At 47.5% G+C, this 13,494-nt stretch overlaps 20 non-coding genes across 20 annotated transcripts; all 20 read left to right on the top strand.

Annotated features, from left to right (window-relative positions):
• Positions 1-816: 816 nt before the first annotated feature.
• TRNAD-GUC (transfer RNA aspartic acid (anticodon GUC)) lies at positions 817-888 on the top strand. The gene has a single exon. It is a non-coding gene; the product is annotated as a tRNA-Asp (tRNA).
• Positions 889-1,356: 468 nt separating this feature from the next.
• TRNAQ-CUG (transfer RNA glutamine (anticodon CUG)) lies at positions 1,357-1,428 on the top strand. Its single transcript has one exon. It is a non-coding gene; the product is annotated as a tRNA-Gln (tRNA).
• Positions 1,429-1,643: 215 nt separating this feature from the next.
• Positions 1,644-1,715, top strand: TRNAD-GUC (transfer RNA aspartic acid (anticodon GUC)). Its single transcript has one exon. It is a non-coding gene; the product is annotated as a tRNA-Asp (tRNA).
• A 485-nt stretch (positions 1,716-2,200) lies between these two features.
• TRNAQ-UUG (transfer RNA glutamine (anticodon UUG)) lies at positions 2,201-2,272 on the top strand. Its single transcript has one exon. It is a non-coding gene; the product is annotated as a tRNA-Gln (tRNA).
• An 841-nt stretch (positions 2,273-3,113) lies between these two features.
• TRNAD-GUC (transfer RNA aspartic acid (anticodon GUC)) lies at positions 3,114-3,185 on the top strand. Its single transcript has one exon. It is a non-coding gene; the product is annotated as a tRNA-Asp (tRNA).
• A 467-nt stretch (positions 3,186-3,652) lies between these two features.
• On the top strand, positions 3,653-3,724 carry TRNAQ-CUG (transfer RNA glutamine (anticodon CUG)). The gene has a single exon. It is a non-coding gene; the product is annotated as a tRNA-Gln (tRNA).
• Positions 3,725-3,939: 215 nt separating this feature from the next.
• On the top strand, positions 3,940-4,011 carry TRNAD-GUC (transfer RNA aspartic acid (anticodon GUC)). The gene has a single exon. It is a non-coding gene; the product is annotated as a tRNA-Asp (tRNA).
• A 486-nt stretch (positions 4,012-4,497) lies between these two features.
• Positions 4,498-4,569, top strand: TRNAQ-UUG (transfer RNA glutamine (anticodon UUG)). The gene has a single exon. It is a non-coding gene; the product is annotated as a tRNA-Gln (tRNA).
• An 841-nt stretch (positions 4,570-5,410) lies between these two features.
• Positions 5,411-5,482, top strand: TRNAD-GUC (transfer RNA aspartic acid (anticodon GUC)). The gene has a single exon. It is a non-coding gene; the product is annotated as a tRNA-Asp (tRNA).
• A 466-nt stretch (positions 5,483-5,948) lies between these two features.
• Positions 5,949-6,020, top strand: TRNAQ-CUG (transfer RNA glutamine (anticodon CUG)). The gene has a single exon. It is a non-coding gene; the product is annotated as a tRNA-Gln (tRNA).
• A 215-nt stretch (positions 6,021-6,235) lies between these two features.
• Positions 6,236-6,307, top strand: TRNAD-GUC (transfer RNA aspartic acid (anticodon GUC)). The gene has a single exon. It is a non-coding gene; the product is annotated as a tRNA-Asp (tRNA).
• A 485-nt stretch (positions 6,308-6,792) lies between these two features.
• On the top strand, positions 6,793-6,864 carry TRNAQ-UUG (transfer RNA glutamine (anticodon UUG)). Its single transcript has one exon. It is a non-coding gene; the product is annotated as a tRNA-Gln (tRNA).
• An 841-nt stretch (positions 6,865-7,705) lies between these two features.
• On the top strand, positions 7,706-7,777 carry TRNAD-GUC (transfer RNA aspartic acid (anticodon GUC)). Its single transcript has one exon. It is a non-coding gene; the product is annotated as a tRNA-Asp (tRNA).
• A 467-nt stretch (positions 7,778-8,244) lies between these two features.
• Positions 8,245-8,316, top strand: TRNAQ-CUG (transfer RNA glutamine (anticodon CUG)). Its single transcript has one exon. It is a non-coding gene; the product is annotated as a tRNA-Gln (tRNA).
• A 215-nt stretch (positions 8,317-8,531) lies between these two features.
• TRNAD-GUC (transfer RNA aspartic acid (anticodon GUC)) lies at positions 8,532-8,603 on the top strand. The gene has a single exon. It is a non-coding gene; the product is annotated as a tRNA-Asp (tRNA).
• Positions 8,604-9,088: 485 nt separating this feature from the next.
• Positions 9,089-9,160, top strand: TRNAQ-UUG (transfer RNA glutamine (anticodon UUG)). The gene has a single exon. It is a non-coding gene; the product is annotated as a tRNA-Gln (tRNA).
• An 841-nt stretch (positions 9,161-10,001) lies between these two features.
• Positions 10,002-10,073, top strand: TRNAD-GUC (transfer RNA aspartic acid (anticodon GUC)). The gene has a single exon. It is a non-coding gene; the product is annotated as a tRNA-Asp (tRNA).
• Positions 10,074-11,386: 1,313 nt separating this feature from the next.
• Positions 11,387-11,458, top strand: TRNAQ-UUG (transfer RNA glutamine (anticodon UUG)). Its single transcript has one exon. It is a non-coding gene; the product is annotated as a tRNA-Gln (tRNA).
• Positions 11,459-12,299: 841 nt separating this feature from the next.
• On the top strand, positions 12,300-12,371 carry TRNAD-GUC (transfer RNA aspartic acid (anticodon GUC)). The gene has a single exon. It is a non-coding gene; the product is annotated as a tRNA-Asp (tRNA).
• A 468-nt stretch (positions 12,372-12,839) lies between these two features.
• On the top strand, positions 12,840-12,911 carry TRNAQ-CUG (transfer RNA glutamine (anticodon CUG)). The gene has a single exon. It is a non-coding gene; the product is annotated as a tRNA-Gln (tRNA).
• Positions 12,912-13,494: the final 583 nt, after the last annotated feature.

Raw genomic sequence — 13,494 nt, 5'->3', positions numbered from 1 at the left:
GCAACTTGCGTCTTACTGACACAAAGGCCACTCAGAAAAGCAGCTGCTGAAAACATAGATGCTTAGCAAGCTACTGACCACAGCTACTTTGGGACATAAGCTCCACAGATCGCTATCCATAGACTCAAACTTTCAGCTAATATTGCGTGGCTCTCTCATTTGGAGAAAAGCTCCGGGAAAGAATGACATGAGAAAGGACTATTGAAAGAAGGGCTCTTTAAGGTCACGCATTCCTAATCCATTGGCTTCTCTTTGTCTAAGTTGAAATCCGGACAACTTGGAGTTTTGCTTGGGTTTACAGCAGAGACGTAAAGCTTCACGTCAGCTAGCTGGGCAGGCTGATGAAGAGAAGAGCTCCCTAAAAGAAGGCAACATTGGTAGCTATCTCTTTTGCTCCCAGGGGCGGGTAAGGGCACACCTGCATTCCTGGTGAATATTCAAAAGGGGGAAGGAAGGACTCCGGGGCAAGAAGTGAGAAGAAAAAGGTGTCTTTGGGAGAGAAAAGAAGGGAAGACAAGAGTCTACTAAGAAAGCAAGTGAGAGGACAAGCCATTCTCTGGAAGAGGATGCAAGGAGAAAGGAGGGTTTCTGGGAGGGGATAGTAAGGGAAAAGGAGTGTCTCCTCAAAAGGAATCAAAGAAAAATGTGGGTTACTGGGAGAGGATGTGTGGGAAAAGGAGAGCCCAGGACCTAGCGATGGCTAAGCAAACTAATAATACAGCGAGTTCTTGGACAAATGAAAATCCACAACCGTATGTTCTCCTGCACAAAAAAAGATGGTGATGGCGGTGGTGCAAAAAAAACCCTTTCATGTGGTCCTCGTTAGTATAGTGGTGAGTATCCCCGCCTGTCACGCGGGAGACCGGGGTTCGATTCCCCGATGGGGAGATGGCTTTTTCTACCCACTTAGCAGCACGCCTAACTCACCACGCTCAACTCAAGTCCTTGAATGCTCTTTCAAGAGGGAGCTTTGAGCTCACATTTGTACAAATCAATCTTATGGCCACCCGGACGCTGGCTTAGTCATTTCTCCCACATCTAGTCAGCTCCACATTTCTCAACAAGCTTGGTGTTTACTTCTGCACGCTGCTGATTGGTGCCATCCCACTTTTGACCCCAGAAACCTTGGGATGGCAGCATCTAAGTTCATGCCCTTTGCTTCATCAAGTATAGATGTCAAAGTGCTGCTAGATGGCCAAGGGAAAATTTGCTAGACTGGTCGGTCCTGTGGGGTGAAATGGGACAGAAGTTAACCAATGCCCATGTAGACATACGCAAAGATCACAAGGAGGACATGTGAGGGGGGGAAAAAAAAAGTCTAAACAATTGGGCCTGGCCAAGCAGTACAGATCCAAAGGTTCCATGGTGTAATGGTTAGCACTCTGGACTCTGAATCCAGCGATCCGAGTTCAAATCTCGGTGGGACCTTCCTTTTCACACTGTCTACTGCTTGGCAACTTGTGTCTTACTGACACAAAGGCCACTGGGAAAAGCAGGATGTGTGGGAAAAGGAGAGCCCAGGACCTAGCGATTGCTAAGCAAACTAATAATAAAGCCAGTTCTTGGAAAAAAGAAAATCCACAACCGTATGTCTTGCTGCACGAAAAAGATGGTGGTGGTGAAAAAGAAAGACTTTCATGTGGTCCTCGTTAGTATAGTGGTGAGTATCCCCGCCTGTCACGCGGGAGACCGGGGTTCGATTCCCCGACGGGGAGATGGCTTTTTCTACCCACTTAGCAGCACGCTTAACTCACCACGCTCAACTTCAAGTCCTTGAATGCTCTTTCAAGAGGGAGCTTTGAGCTCACATTTGCACAACCTGGGCATTCTACAAATCATTCTTATGTTGAAATCGATGCTGGCTTAGTCATTTCTCCCACAACTAGTCATCTACAAATTTCTCAACAAGCTTGGTGTCTACTCCTGCACGGTGGTGATTGGCGCCATCCCACTTTTGGCCCCAGAAACCTTGGGATGGCAGCGTCTACGTTCCTGCCCCTTGGTTCATCAATTATAGATGTCAAAGTGCTGCTAGATGGCCAAGGGAAAATTTGCTAGACTAGTTGGTCCTGTGGGGTGAAATGGGACAGAAGTTAACCAACGCCCATGTAGACATACGGAAACATCAGAAGGAAAAAAGGACATCTGGGGAAAAAAGACCTTTAAACAATGGGGCCTAGCCAAGGGAGGTAGAGCCGGTGGTTCCATGGTGTAATGGTTAGCACTCTGGACTTTGAATCAGGCAATCCGAGTTCAAATCTCGGTGGGACCTCATTTTTCACACTGCCTACTGCTTCGCAACTTGCGTCTTACTGACACAAAGGCCACTCAGAAAAGCAGCTGCTGAAAACATAGATGCTTAGCAAGCTACTGACCACAGCTACTTTGGGACATAAGCTCCACAGATCGCTATCCATAGACTCAAACTTTCAGCTAATATTGCGTGGCTCTCTCATTTGGAGAAAAGCTCCGGGAAAGAATGACATGAGAAAGGAATATTGAAAGAAGGGCTCTTTGAGGTCACGCATTCCTAATCCATTGGCTTCTCTTTGTCCAAGTTGAAATCCGGACAACTTGGAGTTTTGCTTGGGTTTACAGCAGAGACGTAAAGCTTCACGTCAGCTAGCTGGGCAGGCTGATGAAGAGAAGAGCTCCCTAAAAGAAGGCAACATTGGTAGCTATCTCTTTTGCTCCCAGGGGCGGGTAAGGGCACACCTGCATTACTGGTGAATATCCAAAAGGGGGAAGGAAGGACTCCGGGGCAAGAAGTGAGAAGAAAAAGGTGTCTTTGGGAGAGAAAAGAAGGGAAGACAAGAGTCTACTAAGAAAGCAAGTGAGAGGACAAGCCATTCTCTGGAAGAGGATGCAAGGAGAAAGGAGGGTTTCTGGGAGGGGATAGTAAGGGAAAAGGAGTGTCTCCTCAAAAGGAATCAAAGAAAAATGTGGGTTACTGGGAGAGGATGTGTGGGAAAAGGAGAGCCCAGGACCTAGCGATGGCTAAGCAAACTAATAATACAGCGAGTTCTTGGACAAATGAAAATCCACAACCGTATGTTCTCCTGCACAAAAAAAGATGGTGATGGCGGTGGTGCAAAAAAATCCCTTTCATGTGGTCCTCGTTAGTATAGTGGTGAGTATCCCCGCCTGTCACGCGGGAGACCGGGGTTCGATTCCCCGACGGGGAGATGGCTTTTTCTACCCACTTAGCAGCACGCCTAACTCACCACGCTCAACTCAAGTCCTTGAATGCTCTTTCAAGAGGGAGCTTTGAGCTCACATTTGTACAAATCAATCTTATGGCCACCCGGACGCTGGCTTAGTCATTTCTCCCACATCTAGTCAGCTCCACATTTCTCAACAAGCTTGGTGTTTACTTCTGCACGCTGCTGATTGGTGCCATCCCACTTTTGACCCCAGAAACCTTGGGATGGCAGCATCTAAGTTCATGCCCTTTGCTTCATCAAGTATAGATGTCATAGTGCTGCTAGATGGCCAAGGGAAAATTTGCTAGACTGGTCGGTCCTGTGGGGTGAAATGGGACAGAAGTTAACCAATGCCCATGTAGACATACGCAAAGATCACAAGGAGGACATGTGAGGGGGGAAAAAAAAAGTCTAAACAATTGGGCCTGGCCAAGCAGTACAGATCCAAAGGTTCCATGGTGTAATGGTTAGCACTCTGGACTCTGAATCCAGCGATCCGAGTTCAAATCTCGGTGGGACCTTCCTTTTCACACTGTCTACTGCTTGGCAACTTGTGTCTTACTGACACAAAGGCCACTGGGAAAAGCAGGATGTGTGGGAAAAGGAGAGCCCAGGACCTAGCGATTGCTAAGCAAACTAATAATAAAGCCAGTTCTTGGAAAAAAGAAAATCCACAACCGTATGTCTTGCTGCACGAAAAAGATGGTGGTGGTGAAAAAGAAAGACTTTCATGTGGTCCTCGTTAGTATAGTGGTGAGTATCCCCGCCTGTCACGCGGGAGACCGGGGTTCGATTCCCCGACGGGGAGATGGCTTTTTCTACCCACTTAGCAGCACGCTTAACTCACCACGCTCAACTTCAAGTCCTTGAATGCTCTTTCAAGAGGGAGCTTTGAGCTCACATTTGCACAACCTGGGCATTCTACAAATCATTCTTATGTTGAAACCGACGCTGGCTTAGTCATTTCTCCCACAACTAGTCATCTACAAATTTCTCAACAAGCTTGGTGTCTACTCCTGCACGGTGGTGATTGGCGCCATCCAACTTTTGGCCCCAGAAACCTTGGGATGGCAGCGTCTACGTTCCTGCCCCTTGGTTCATCAATTATAGATGTCAAAGTGCTGCTAGATGGCCAAGGGAAAATTTGCTAGACTAGTTGGTCCTGTGGGGTGAAATGGGACAGAAGTTAACCAACGCCCATGTAGACATACGGAAACATCAGAAGGAAAAAAGGACATCTGGGGGAAAAAAGACCTTTAAACAATGGGGCCTAGCCAAGGGAGGTAGAGCCGGTGGTTCCATGGTGTAATGGTTAGCACTCTGGACTTTGAATCCAGCAATCCGAGTTCAAAACTCGGTGGGACCTCATTTTTCACACTGCCTACTGCTTCGCAACTTGCATCTTACTGACACAAAGGCCACTCAGAAAAGCAGCTGCTGAAAACATAGATGCTTAGCAAGCTACTGACCACAGCTACTTTGGGACATAAGCTCCACAGATCGCTATCCATAGACTCAAACTTTCAGCTAATATTGCGTGGCTCTCTCATTTGGAGAAAAGCTCCGGGAAAGAATGACATGAGAAAGGAATATTGAAAGAAGGGCTCTTTGAGGTCACGCATTCCTAATCCATTGGCTTCTCTTTGTCCAAGTTGAAATCCAGACAACTTGGAGTTTTGCTTGGGTTTACAGCAGAGACGTAAAGCTTCACGTCAGCTAGCTGGGCAGGCTGATGAAGAGAAGAGCTCCCTAAAAGAAGGCAACATTGGTAGCTATCTCTTTTGCTCCCAGGGGCGGGTAAGGGCACACCTGCATTACTGGTGAATATCCAAAAGGGGGAAGGAAGGACTCCGGGGCAAGAAGTGAGAAGAAAAAGGTGTCTTTGGGAGAGAAAAGAAGGGAAGACAAGAGTCTACTAAGAAAGCAAGTGAGAGGACAAGCCATTCTCTGGAAGAGGATGCAAGGAGAAAGGAGGGTTTCTGGGAGGGGATAGTAAGGGAAAAGGAGTGTCTCCTCAAAAGGAATCAAAGAAAAATGTGGGTTACTGGGAGAGGATGTGTGGGAAAAGGAGAGCCCAGGACCTAGCGATGGCTAAGCAAACTAATAATACAGCGAGTTCTTGGACAAATGAAAATCCACAACCGTATGTTCTCCTGCACAAAAAAAGATGGTGATGGCGGTGGTGCAAAAAAAACCCTTTCATGTGGTCCTCGTTAGTATAGTGGTGAGTATCCCCGCCTGTCACGCGGGAGACCGGGGTTCGATTCCCCGACGGGGAGATGGCTTTTTCTACCCACTTAGCAGCACGCCTAACTCACCACGCTCAACTCAAGTCCTTGAATGCTCTTTCAAGAGGGAGCTTTGAGCTCACATTTGTAAATCAATCTTATGGCCACCCGGACGCTGGCTTAGTCATTTCTCCCACATCTAGTCAGCTCCACATTTCTCAACAAGCTTGGTGTTTACTTCTGCACGCTGCTGATTGGTGCCATCCCACTTTTGACCCCAGAAACCTTGGGATGGCAGCATCTAAGTTCATGCCCTTTGCTTCATCAAGTATAGATGTCAAAGTGCTGCTAGATGGCCAAGGGAAAATTTGCTAGACTGGTCGGTCCTGTGGGGTGAAATGGGACAGAAGTTAACCAATGCCCATGTAGACATACGCAAAGATCACAAGGAGGACATGTGAGGGGGGGAAAAAAAAAGTCTAAACAATTGGGCCTGGCCAAGCAGTACAGATCCAAAGGTTCCATGGTGTAATGGTTAGCACTCTGGACTCTGAATCCAGCGATCCGAGTTCAAATCTCGGTGGGACCTTCCTTTTCACACTGTCTACTGCTTGGCAACTTGTGTCTTACTGACACAAAGGCCACTGGGAAAAGCAGGATGTGTGGGAAAAGGAGAGCCCAGGACCTAGCGATTGCTAAGCAAACTAATAATAAAGCCAGTTCTTGGAAAAAAGAAAATCCACAACCGTATGTCTTGCTGCACGAAAAAGATGGTGGTGGTGAAAAAGAAAGACTTTCATGTGGTCCTCGTTAGTATAGTGGTGAGTATCCCCGCCTGTCACGCGGGAGACCGGGGTTCGATTCCCCGACGGGGAGATGGCTTTTTCTACCCACTTAGCAGCACGCTTAACTCACCACGCTCAACTTCAAGTCCTTGAATGCTCTTTCAAGAGGGAGCTTTGAGCTCACATTTGCACAACCTGGGCATTCTACAAATCATTCTTATGTTGAAACCGACGCTGGCTTAGTCATTTCTCCCACAACTAGTCATCTACAAATTTCTCAACAAGCTTGGTGTCTACTCCTGCACGGTGGTGATTGGCGCCATCCCACTTTTGGCCCCAGAAACCTTGGGATGGCAGCGTCTACGTTCCTGCCCCTTGGTTCATCAATTATAGATGTCAAAGTGCTGCTAGATGGCCAAGGGAAAATTTGCTAGACTAGTTGGTCCTGTGGGGTGAAATGGGACAGAAGTTAACCAACGCCCATGTAGACATACGGAAACATCAGAAGGAAAAAAGGACATCTGGGGAAAAAAGACCTTTAAACAATGGGGCCTAGCCAAGGGAGGTAGAGCCGGTGGTTCCATGGTGTAATGGTTAGCACTCTGGACTTTGAATCCAGCAATCCGAGTTCAAATCTCGGTGGGACCTCATTTTTCACACTGCCTACTGCTTCGCAACTTGCGTCTTACTGACACAAAGGCCACTCAGAAAAGCAGCTGCTGAAAACATAGATGCTTAGCAAGCTACTGACCACAGCTACTTTGGGACATAAGCTCCACAGATCGCTATCCATAGACTCAAACTTTCAGCTAATATTGCGTGGCTCTCTCATTTGGAGAAAAGCTCCGGGAAAGAATGACATGAGAAAGGAATATTGAAAGAAGGGCTCTTTGAGGTCACGCATTCCTAATCCATTGGCTTCTCTTTGTCCAAGTTGAAATCCAGACAACTTGGAGTTTTGCTTGGGTTTACAGCAGAGACGTAAAGCTTCACGTCAGCTAGCTGGGCAGGCTGATGAAGAGAAGAGCTCCCTAAAAGAAGGCAACATTGGTAGCTATCTCTTTTGCTCCCAGGGGCGGGTAAGGGCACACCTGCATTACTGGTGAATATCCAAAAGGGGGAAGGAAGGACTCCGGGGCAAGAAGTGAGAAGAAAAAGGTGTCTTTGGGAGAGAAAAGAAGGGAAGACAAGAGTCTACTAAGAAAGCAAGTGAGAGGACAAGCCATTCTCTGGAAGAGGATGCAAGGAGAAAGGAGGGTTTCTGGGAGGGGATAGTAAGGGAAAAGGAGTGTCTCCTCAAAAGGAATCAAAGAAAAATGTGGGTTACTGGGAGAGGATGTGTGGGAAAAGCAGAGCCCAGGACCTAGCGATGGCTAAGCAAACTAATAATACAGCGAGTTCTTGGACAAATGAAAATCCACAACCGTATGTTCTCCTGCACAAAAAAAGATGGTGATGGCGGTGGTGCAAAAAAAACCCTTTCATGTGGTCCTCGTTAGTATAGTGGTGAGTATCCCCGCCTGTCACGCGGGAGACCGGGGTTCGATTCCCCGACGGGGAGATGGCTTTTTCTACCCACTTAGCAGCACGCCTAACTCACCACGCTCAACTCAAGTCCTTGAATGCTCTTTCAAGAGGGAGCTTTGAGCTCACATTTGTACAAATCAATCTTATGGCCACCCGGACGCTGGCTTAGTCATTTCTCCCACATCTAGTCAGCTCCACATTTCTCAACAAGCTTGGTGTTTACTTCTGCACGCTGCTGATTGGTGCCATCCCACTTTTGACCCCAGAAACCTTGGGATGGCAGCATCTAAGTTCATGCCCTTTGCTTCATCAAGTATAGATGTCAAAGTGCTGCTAGATGGCCAAGGGAAAATTTGCTAGACTGGTCGGTCCTGTGGGGTGAAATGGGACAGAAGTTAACCAATGCCCATGTAGACATACGCAAAGATCACAAGGAGGACATGTGAGGGGGGAAAAAAAAAGTCTAAACAATTGGGCCTGGCCAAGCAGTACAGATCCAAAGGTTCCATGGTGTAATGGTTAGCACTCTGGACTCTGAATCCAGCGATCCGAGTTCAAATCTCGGTGGGACCTTCCTGTTCACACTGTCTACTGCTTGGCAACTTGTGTCTTACTGACACAAAGGCCACTGGGAAAAGCAGGATGTGTGGGAAAAGGAGAGCCCAGGACCTAGCGATTGCTAAGCAAACTAATAATAAAGCCAGTTCTTGGAAAAAAGAAAATCCACAACCGTATGTCTTGCTGCACGAAAAAGATGGTGGTGGTGAAAAAGAAAGACTTTCATGTGGTCCTCGTTAGTATAGTGGTGAGTATCCCCGCCTGTCACGCGGGAGACCGGGGTTCGATTCCCCGACGGGGAGATGGCTTTTTCTACCCACTTAGCAGCACGCTTAACTCACCACGCTCAACTTCAAGTCCTTGAATGCTCTTTCAAGAGGGAGCTTTGAGCTCACATTTGCACAACCTGGGCATTCTACAAATCATTCTTATGTTGAAACCGACGCTGGCTTAGTCATTTCTCCCACAACTAGTCATCTACAAATTTCTCAACAAGCTTGGTGTCTACTCCTGCACGGTGGTGATTGGCGCCATCCCACTTTTGGCCCCAGAAACCTTGGGATGGCAGCGTCTACGTTCCTGCCCCTTGGTTCATCAATTATAGATGTCAAAGTGCTGCTAGATGGCCAAGGGAAAATTTGCTAGACTAGTTGGTCCTGTGGGGTGAAATGGGACAGAAGTTAACCAACGCCCATGTAGACATACGGAAACATCAGAAGGAAAAAAGGACATCTGGGGAAAAAAGACCTTTAAACAATGGGGCCTAGCCAAGGGAGGTAGAGCCGGTGGTTCCATGGTGTAATGGTTAGCACTCTGGACTTTGAATCCAGCAATCCAAGTTCAAATCTTGGTGGGACCTCATTTTTCACACTGCCTACTGCTTCGCAACTTGCGTCTTACTGACACAAAGGCCACTCAGAAAAGCAGCTGCTGAAAACATAGATGCTTAGCAAGCTACTGACCACAGCTACTTTGGGACATAAGCTCCACAGATCGCTATCCATAGACTCAAACTTTCAGCTAATATTGCGTGGCTCTCTCATTTGGAGAAAAGCTCCGGGAAAGAAGGACATGAGAAAGGACTATTGAAAGAAGGGCTCTTTAAGGTCACGCATTCCTAATCCATTGGCTTCTCTTTGTCCAAGTTGAAATCCGGACAACTTGGAGTTTTGCTTGGGTTTACAGCAGAGACGTAAAGCTTCACGTCAGCTAGCTGGGCAGGCTGATGAAGAGAAGAGCTCCCTAAAAGAAGGCAACATTGGTAGCTATCTCTTTTGCTCCCAGGGGCGGGTAAGGGCACACCTGCATTCCTGGTGAATATTCAAAAGGGGGAAGGAAGGACTCCGGGGCAAGAAGTGAGAAGAAAAAGGTGTCTTTGGGAGAGAAAAGAAGGGAAGACAAGAGTCTACTAAGAAAGCAAGTGAGAGGACAAGCCATTCTCTGGAAGAGGATGCAAGGAGAAAGGAGGGTTTCTGGGAGGGGATAGTAAGGGAAAAGGAGTGTCTCCTCAAAAGGAATCAAAGAAAAATGTGGGTTACTGGGAGAGGATGTGTGGGAAAAGGAGAGCCCAGGACCTAGCGATGGCTAAGCAAACTAATAATACAGCGAGTTCTTGGACAAATGAAAATCCACAACCGTATGTTCTCCTGCACAAAAAAAGATGGTGATGGCGGTGGTGCAAAAAAAACCCTTTCATGTGGTCCTCGTTAGTATAGTGGTGAGTATCCCCGCCTGTCACGCGGGAGACCGGGGTTCGATTCCCCGACGGGGAGATGGCTTTTTCTACCCACTTAGCAGCACGCCTAACTCACCACGCTCAACTCAAGTCCTTGAATGCTCTTTCAAGAGGGAGCTTTGAGTTCACATTTGTACAAATCAATCTTATGGCCACCCGGACGCTGGCTTAGTCATTTCTCCCACATCTAGTCAGCTCCACATTTCTCAACAAGCTTGGTGTTTACTTCTGCACGCTGCTGATTGGTGCCATCCCACTTTTGACCCCAGAAACCTTGGGATGGCAGCATCTAATTTCATGCCCTTTGCTTCATCAAGTATAGATGTCAAAGTGCTGCTAGATGGCCAAGGGAAAATTTGCTAGACTGGTCGGTCCTGTGGGGTGAAATGGGACAGAAGTTAACCAATGCCCATGTAGACATACGCAAAGATCACAAGGAGGACATGTGAGGGGGGGGAAAAAAAAAGTCTAAACAATTGGGCCTGGCCAAGCAGTACAGATCCAAAGGTTCCATGGTGTAATGGTTAGCACTCTGGACTCTGAATCCAGCGATCCGAGTTCAATTCTCGGTGGGATATTCCTTTTCACACTGTCTACTGCTTGGCAACTTGTGTCTTACTGACACAAAGGCCACTGGGAAAAGCAGGATGTGTGGGAAAAGGAGAGCCCAGGACCTAGCGATTGCTAAGCAAACTAATAATAAAGCCAGTTCTTGGAAAAAAGAAAATCCACAACCGTATGTCCTGCTGCACGAAAAAGATGGTGGTGGTGAAAAAGAAAGACTTTCATGTGGTCCTCGTTAGTATAGTGGTGAGTATCCCCGCCTGTCACGCGGGAGACTGGGGTTCGATTCCCCGACGGGGAGATGGCTTTTTCTACCCACTTAGCAGCACGCTTAACTCACCACACTCAACTTCAAGTCCTTGAATGCTCTTTCAAGAGGGAGCTTTGAGCTCACATTTGCACAACCTGGGCATTCTACAAATCATTCTTATGTTGAAACCGACGCTGGCTTAGTCATTTCTCCCACAACTAGTCATCTACAAATTTCTCAACAAGCTTGGTGTCTACTCCTGCACGGTGGTGATTGGCGCCATCCCACTTTTGGCCCCAGAAACCTTGGGATGGCAGCGTCTACGTTCCTGCCCCTTGGTTCATCAATTATAGATGTCAAAGTGCTGCTAGATGGCCAAGGGAAAATTTGCTAGACTAGTTGGTCCTGTGGGGTGAAATGGGACAGAAGTTAACCAACGCCCATGTAGACATACGGAAACATCAGAAGGAAAAAAGGACATCTGGGGAAAAAAGACCTTTAAACAATGGGGCCTAGCCAAGGGAGGTAGAGCTGGTGGTTCCATGGTGTAATGGTTAGCACTCTGGACTTTGAATCCAGCAATCCGAGTTCAAATCTCGGTGGGACCTCATTTTTCACACTGCCTACTGCTTCGCAACTTGCGTCTTACTGACACAAAGGCCACTCAGAAAAGCAGCTGCTGAAAACATAGATGCTTAGCAAGCTACTGACCACAGCTACTTTGGGACATAAGCTCCACAGATCGTTATCCATAGACTCAAACTTTCAGCTAATATTGCGTGGCTCTCTCATTTGGAGAAAAGCTCCGGGAAAGAATGACATGAGAAAGGAATATTGAAAGAAGGGCTCTTTGAGGTCACGCATTCCTAATCCATTGGCTTCTCTTTGTCCAAGTTGAAATCCAGACAACTTGGAGTTTTGCTTGGGTTTACAGCAGAGACGTAAAGCTTCACGTCAGCTAGCTGGGCAGGCTGATGAAGAGAAGAGCTCCCTAAAAGAAGGCAACATTGGTAGCTATCTCTTTTGCTCCCAGGGGCGGGTAAGGGCACACCTGCATTACTGGTGAATATCCAAAAGGGGGAAGGAAGGACTCCGGGGCAAGAAGTGAGAAGAAAAAGGTGTCTTTGGGAGAGAAAAGAAGGGAAGACAAGAGTCTACTAAGAAAGCAAGTGAGAGGACAAGCCATTCTCTGGAAGAGGATGCAAGGAGAAAGGAGGGTTTCTGGGAGGGGATAGTAAGGGAAAAGGAGTGTCTCCTCAAAAGGAATCAAAGAAAAATGTGGGTTACTGGGAGAGGATGTGTGGGAAAAGGAGAGCCCAGGACCTAGCGATGGCTAAGCAAACTAATAATACAGCGAGTTCTTGGACAAATGAAAATCCACAACCGTATGTTCTCCTGCACAAAAAAAGATGGTGATGGCGGTGGTGCAAAAAAAACCCTTTCATGTGGTCCTCGTTAGTATAGTGGTGAGTATCCCCGCCTGTCACGCGGGAGACCGGGGTTCGATTCCCCGACGGGGAGATGGCTTTTTCTACCCACTTAGCAGCACGCCTAACTCACCACGCTCAACTCAAGTCCTTGAATGCTCTTTCAAGAGGGAGCTTTGAGCTCACATTTGTACAAATCAATCTTATGGCCACCCGGACGCTGGCTTAGTCATTTCTCCCACATCTAGTCAGCTCCACATTTCTCAACAAGCTTGGTGTTTACTTCTGCACGCTGCTGATTGGTGCCATCCCACTTTTGACCCCAGAAACCTTGGGATGGCAGCATCTAAGTTCATGCCCTTTGCTTCATCAAGTATAGATGTCAAAGTGCTGCTAGATGGCCAAGGGAAAATTTGCTAGACTGGTCGGTCCTGTGGGGTGAAATGGGACAGAAGTTAACCAATGCCCATGTAGACATACGCAAAGATCACAAGGAGGACATGTGAGGGGGGAAAAAAAAAAGTCTAAACAATTGGGCCTGGCCAAGCAGTACAGATCCAAAGGTTCCATGGTGTAATGGTTAGCACTCTGGACTCTGAATCCAGCGATCCGAGTTCAAATCTCGGTGGGACCTTCCTTTTCACACTGTCTACTGCTTGGCAACTTGTGTCTTACTGACACAAAGGCCACTGGGAAAAGCAGGATGTGTGGGAAAAGGAGAGCCCAGGACCTAGCGATTGCTAAGCAAACTAATAATAAAGCCAGTTCTTGGAAAAAAGAAAATCCACAACCGTATGTCTTGCTGCACGAAAAAGATGGTGGTGGTGAAAAAGAAAGACTTTCATGTGGTCCTCGTTAGTATAGTGGTGAGTATCCCCGCCTGTCAGGCGGGAGACCGGGGTTCGATTCCCCGATGGGGAGATGGCTTTTTCTACCCACCTAGCAGCACGCTTAACTCACCACGCTCAACTTCAAGTCCTTGAATGCTCTTTCAAGAGGGAGCTTTGAGCTCACATTTGCACAACCTGGGCATTCTACAAATCATTCTTATGTTGAAACCGACGCTGGCTTAGTCATTTCTCCCACAACTAGTCATCTACAAATTTCTCAACAAGCTTGGTGTCTACTCCTGCACGGTGGTGATTGGCGCCATCCCACTTTTGGCCCCAGAAACCTTGGGATGGCAGCGTCTACGTTCCTGCCCCTTGGTTCATCAA

The sequence above is a fragment of the Staurois parvus genome, unplaced genomic scaffold (assembly GCF_062004578.1).
Source record: "Staurois parvus isolate SC_StPar_1 unplaced genomic scaffold, SC_StPar_1.0 ptg000782l, whole genome shotgun sequence".
Classification (NCBI taxonomy): domain Eukaryota; kingdom Metazoa; phylum Chordata; class Amphibia; order Anura; family Ranidae; genus Staurois; species Staurois parvus.
The sequence above is the reverse complement of the archived record's forward strand: the minus strand, read 5'-3'. Positions and strand labels throughout refer to the sequence as shown.